The following is a 6,000-nucleotide window of genomic DNA, read 5'->3' on the forward strand; positions in this document are numbered from 1 at the left end:
ATTGGGGTTGGGGGTGGAGGCACATACAGAGAGGTTTACATAGATAGAAGGCAGCTAGGCCTGTCATTATATCCAGGGCACCTCTGTCTGCCAGCAGGCTCCCTCACTCCAGCCCTTCTCCTCCCCCACTTCTCTACCTCAGGCAAGAAGAGATTCCTTTTCTAGTACCCCTTACCTCAGCTCAGTGCTGATCCCTCTCCTCCCTTCCTCTGAAGACTATCAAATGTGACTGATGTTTTGGGCCTGCTTATCTGCCTACTGACACTCATTCTTGCTCCTGTCACGGTAACCTTCTAGCCTGCTTCTTTTTCTGCACTATTTTTGAAACTCTGTTCAGCTAAATCATTTGAGGCTCAACTAAAATCATTCCATTTCCTCAAGTCTTTTACACTCCAGTCTGTACTGTTCTGTCCAAACTTTGTGCATTGTCCTTATTACCTCAAAAGCTTAACTGGCCTAAGTCTGTTTCCTTTTTTTAAAATTGAATATCAAACTCATAGGCTAAAACTTTTAAAATCACTCATAATGTCAGCAACGGAGAAGGCAATGGCAACCCACTCCAGTTTGCTTACCTGGAGAATCCCAGGGACGGGGGAGCCTGGTGGGCTGCTGTCTATGGGGTCACACAGAGTCGGACACGACTGAAGCGACTTAGCAGCAGCAGCAGCAATGTCAGCAATGTTTTCCAGGTCAGTTCAGTTCAGTCGCTCAGTTGTGTCCGACTCTTTGTGACCCCATGAATCGCAGCACGCCAGGCCTCCCTGTCCATCACCAACTCCCGAAGTTTACTCAGACTCACATCCATCAAGTCAGTGATGCCATCCAGCCATCTCATCCTCTGTCGTCCCCTTCTCCTTCTGCCCCCAATCCCTCCCAACATCAAAGTCTTTTCCAATGAGTCAAGTCTTCGCATGAGGTGGCCAAAGTACTGGAGTTTCAGCTTTAGCATCATTCCTTCCAAAGAAATCCCAGGGTTGCTCTCCTTCAGAATGGACTGGTTGGATCTCCTTGCAGTCCAAGGGACTCTCAAGAGTCTTCTCCAACACCACAGTTCAAAAGCATCAATTCTTCGGCGCTCAGCTTTCTTCACAGTCCAACTCTCACATCCATACATGACCACAGGAAAAACCATAGCCTTGACTAGACAGACCGTAGCTGGCAAAGTAATGTCTCTGCTTTTGAATATGCTATCTAGGTTGGTCATAACTTTTCTTCCAAGGAGTAAGTGTCTTTTAATTTCATGGCTGCAGTCACCACCTGCAGTGATTTTGGAGCCCCCAAAAATAAAGTCTGACACTGTTTCCACTGTTTCCCCATCTATTTGCCATGAAGTGATGGGAACAGATGCCATGATCTTCGTTTTCTGAATGTTGAGCTTTAAGCCAACTTTTTTGCTCTCCTCTTTCACTCTCATCAAGAGGCTTTTTAATTCCTCTTCACTTTCTGCCATAAGGGTGGTGTCATCTGCATATCTGAGGTTATTGATATTTCTTGATTCCAGCTTGTGTTTCTTCCAGTCCAGCGTTTCTCATGATGTATTCTGCATATAAATTAAATAAGCAGGGTGACAATATACAGCCTTGATGTACTCCTTTTCCTATTGGGAACCAGTCTGTTGTTCCATGTCCAGTTCTAACTGTTGCTTCCTGACCTGCATACATATTTCTCAAGAGGCAAGTCAGGTGGTCTGGTATTCCCATCTCTTTCACAATCTTCCACAGTTTATTGTGATCCACACAGTCAAAGGCTTTGGCACAGTCAGTGAAGCAGAAATAGATGTTTTTCTGGAACTCTCTTGCTTTTTCCATGATCCAGCATATGTTGGCAATTTGATCTCTGGTTCCTCTGCCTTTTCTAAAACCAGCTTGAACATCAGGAAGTTCACGGTTCACGTAGTGCTGAAGCCTGGCTTGGAGAATTTTGAGCATTACTTTACTAGCAGGTGAGATGAGTGCAATTGTGCAGTAGTTTGAGCATTCTTTGGCATTGCCTTTCTTTGGAATTGGAATGAAAATTGACCTTTTCCAGTCCTGTGGCCACTGCTGAGTTTGGCAAGAGTGAACGTAGACATTCTAGGAATCAGTGAATTAAAATGGACTGGAATGGGTGAATTTAACTCAGATGACCCTTATATCTACTACTGCGGGCAGGAATCCCTCAGATGAAATGAAGTAGCCATCATGGTCAACAAAAGTTTTCCAGGTGGTACAGAGATAAAGCATCTGCTGCCAGTGCAGAAGATGCAAGAGACACAGATTTGATCCCTGGGTCAGGAAGATCCCCTGGAATAGGAAATGGCAACCCACTCCAGTGTTCATGCCTGGAAAATTCTATGGACAGAGGAGGCTGGCGGGCTACAGTCCATAGGGTCACAGAGAGTTGGACACGACTGAAGACGCATATAACTGCAATGCCAACAATCCCAACCTAAAATGACTTTTAAATTTTTGAGTACCCTTCCAAATTTTGTAACATGCATATATCACATGTACGGGCTAACTGCTGTCCCGTACTTAAAATCTTCCCAACTTTGTGACCTGAATAGCAAGGCTCCCTCTCACCTAGCTCCAAAGAGCAACAAACCATGAGGATGATTAACCCAGCGTGGAACACATGCCCAGCCACATGCTATCTCATTCCTTTCAATCAGTGACTATGGCTGGAGACATGAGCTGATATGTTTATCTACCTCTAGATCAGTCTGTGATCAGCTCTAGATCACTCTGATCACTCTGAAAAAGCAAGAGAGCTCCAAAAAAACCTACTTCTGCTTTATTGACTACACCAAAATCTTTGACTGTGTGAATCACAACAAATTGTGGAGAAATCTTCAAGAGATGGGAATACCAGACTACCTTACCCGCTTCCTGAGAAATCTGTATGCAGGTCAAGAAGCAACAGTTAGAACTGGACATGGAACAACAGACTGGTTCCAAATTGGTAAAAAAGTCCGTCAAGGCTGTATATTGACATCCTGCTTATTTACCTTATATGCAGAGTACATCATGAGAAATGCTGGACTGGATGAAGCACAAGCTGGAATCAAGATTGCCGGGAGAAATATCAATAATAGCAGATATGTAGATGACACCACCTTATGGCAGAAATTGAAGAAGAACTAAAGAGCCTCTTGAAAGTGAAAGAGAAGAGTGAAAAAGTTGGCTTAAAGCTCAACATTCAGAAAACTAAGATCATGGCATCTGGTCCCATCACTTTGTGGAAAATAGATGGGGAAACAGTGGAAACAGTGACAGACTTTATTTTGGGGCGGGGGGATCCAAAATCACTGCAGATGGTGACTGCAACCATGAAACTAAAAGACTCTTACTCCTTGGAAGAAAAGCTATGACCGACCTAGAGAGCTTGTTAGAAAGCAGAGACATTACTCTACCAACAAAGGTCCGTCTATCAAAGCTATGGTTTTTCCAGTAGTCATGTATGGATGTGAGAGTTGGACTATAAAGAAAGATGAGTACCAAAGAATTGATGCTTTTGAACTGTGGTGTTGGAGAAGACTCTTGAGAGTCCCTTGGACTGCAAGGAGATACAACCAGTCCATCCTAAAGGAAATCAGTCCTGAATGTTCATTGAAAGGACTGATGCTGAAGCTGAAACTCCAATCCTTTGGCCACCTGATTCAAAGAACTGACTCAGTGGAAAAGACCCTGATGCTAGGAAAGATTGAAGGTGGGAGGAGAAGGGGATGACAGAGGATGAGATGGTTGGATGGCATCACTGACTCAACGGACGTGAGTTTGAGTAAGCTCTGGGAGTTGGTGATGGACAGGGAGGCCTGGATTGCTGCAGTCCATGGGGTCGAAAAGAGCTGGACATGACGGAGCAACTGAACTGAACCGAACTCTAATGAACTGAGATCACTCTGTGGCCACGAGATTAAATACTATGACTGACAGCTCTGTCAGGATGAAAATTGGCAAGTAGATGGGAGAAGAATAGTATTGCAAAGCAAGGAAGGTAGTCATGGATAGACAGAAATAAGAGCTGTCTACAAAAACCAAGAATCTTCTGACTTTTGGTAGAATGAACCAATCCCCTTGAATCTGGTCATCCTTTGGGAAACTGAAAACAAAATTTTTGCAACTATTACACTGAGGACTGAACTCTCAGGGAATGGTAAAGGTCAGAGGACACTCTAATTTGAATGAAACTGATTTTACTTAATTATACCTTCTTGGAGTATCTGAATGAAATTTTTTTTAGCTGTGTCTCACAGCATGTGGGAATTTTAGTTTCCTGACTAGGGACTGAACCTGTATATCCTGTGCTGGAAGCGGGGAGTCTTAACCACTGGATCACCAGGGAAGTTCCCTGAATGAATTTTATAATAATAGATGGCATGGAATGTCTAGGAAGGATTATTATTCTCCTTCATTTCAAGAGCAGGACATTTAGTTTTGAAAGAACAGGGGGAAAAATATCTGTCTAATGACGTACACTGGCACATTGCTTGAGGTTAAGTCAAAAGTTTTCAGCCATGTGTCTTATAGCCTATACAAAGGAAGCTTCCAAAATTCAAAATATCAGTGGATTTTTTAAAATTGGAAGATGACTTCAGGGTAAGAAGTTTTATTTGTTTCCTTCCCTCCTCCCAAGTATTTAAATGAATATCCTTCACATCCTCTCAGGAATAAGGCAGAAGGAATGCTGTTTAAACTGAAAGAATACACCCACATCAGAAGGGATAAAAGTTCTGCTTCCAAACCTGTAGGTTTTCCTGTTAACAACATTTTGGTTTCATACGGCCATAATCTCTTCTCATGTCTGTGTTTTTAAGGGTACCCTTTGGCTTAGTGGTAAAGAATCTGCCTACTAATGCAGGGGCCATGGGTTTGGCTCAGGAAGATCCCCTGGAGAAGGAAATGGCAACCCATTCTGGTATTCTTGACAGGAAAATCCCATGGACAGAGGAGCCTGGTAGGCTGTAGTCCATGGGGTCCCAAAGAGTTGGACACGACTTAGTGACTGAACAAGTCTCCCATCAAATGGATACACCATATTTGCTTAATCAGTGCTCATTAATTTAAATGTGGATATTTTTCAGTCTCTTACAAATAACTCTACGATGATTCATCTTATACATGTCATTTGTTACATGTACAAACACACCTATAGGATAAACCCCAGAAAGAAGACTGCAGGGTTGAATAGTTAACAGATTGTCATTCTCACAGTGTTTTCCTGAAGCAATCCTACCATTCTTCCCTTCATGAATTTAACCTTATTCTCCAAAATTCATTTTAAATATTTGCTACTCTGCAAACACTTCCTGATCCCTTCTCTAAAGATTGTTTGTCATTCGCTCCCACATCAGTGCTCTCACTGCCTCATATGTGTACCATCACTCTAGCTCGTGGATTTTTGTGCTGAGATTATTTATTGGTGTGGCAGGGACTGTTGTTGTCATAGACATGCTGTTCAAAAGAAAGGATGATGCCTGTCCATTTCTGTAACTCTAGAACCAAGGACAGTGCCTGGCGTGCATCAGATACACAATTTAGATGGATGGATGGATGCATATATGGCTAAATAAATAAATATGACCAAAGGAATTGCTATTACTGGGGAAAGTTAAAAAAATTATCCTGTAGAGAACCTGAGACAAATATCAATGTAAAATACAAGTGTGCATTAGGCTTGGCTGGATGAGTTGACTGAAAGAGAGGTTCTGAACTAGAAGCAGTACCCACTGAGTTCACATAAGTAGTCAACAATTGTGATCCGTACCAGATAAGGGTCATATGGATACAAGAGCCAGAAACATATCTTCTATTACTTAAGCAAAAATTGGATTTATTGTGGAAGTTGGTAGTAGAAGGCAGAACTGAACAGCCAACCCTCAGGAGGGGTGGTAACAGGGTCAGTCCTTTAGAAACAAGAGGAGTCTGTGGCTTTCTCTCCTGAACATTGGCAGAGATGACTCAGCTCTTAACATTTCTGACCCTGATTAAGTTCTCAAAGTTCCCAGGAAAAAACCCAATA

The sequence above is a fragment of the Oryx dammah genome, unplaced genomic scaffold (assembly GCF_014754425.2).
Source record: "Oryx dammah isolate SB20612 unplaced genomic scaffold, SCBI_Odam_1.1 HiC_scaffold_11050, whole genome shotgun sequence".
Taxonomy (NCBI): Eukaryota; Metazoa; Chordata; class Mammalia; order Artiodactyla; family Bovidae; genus Oryx; species Oryx dammah.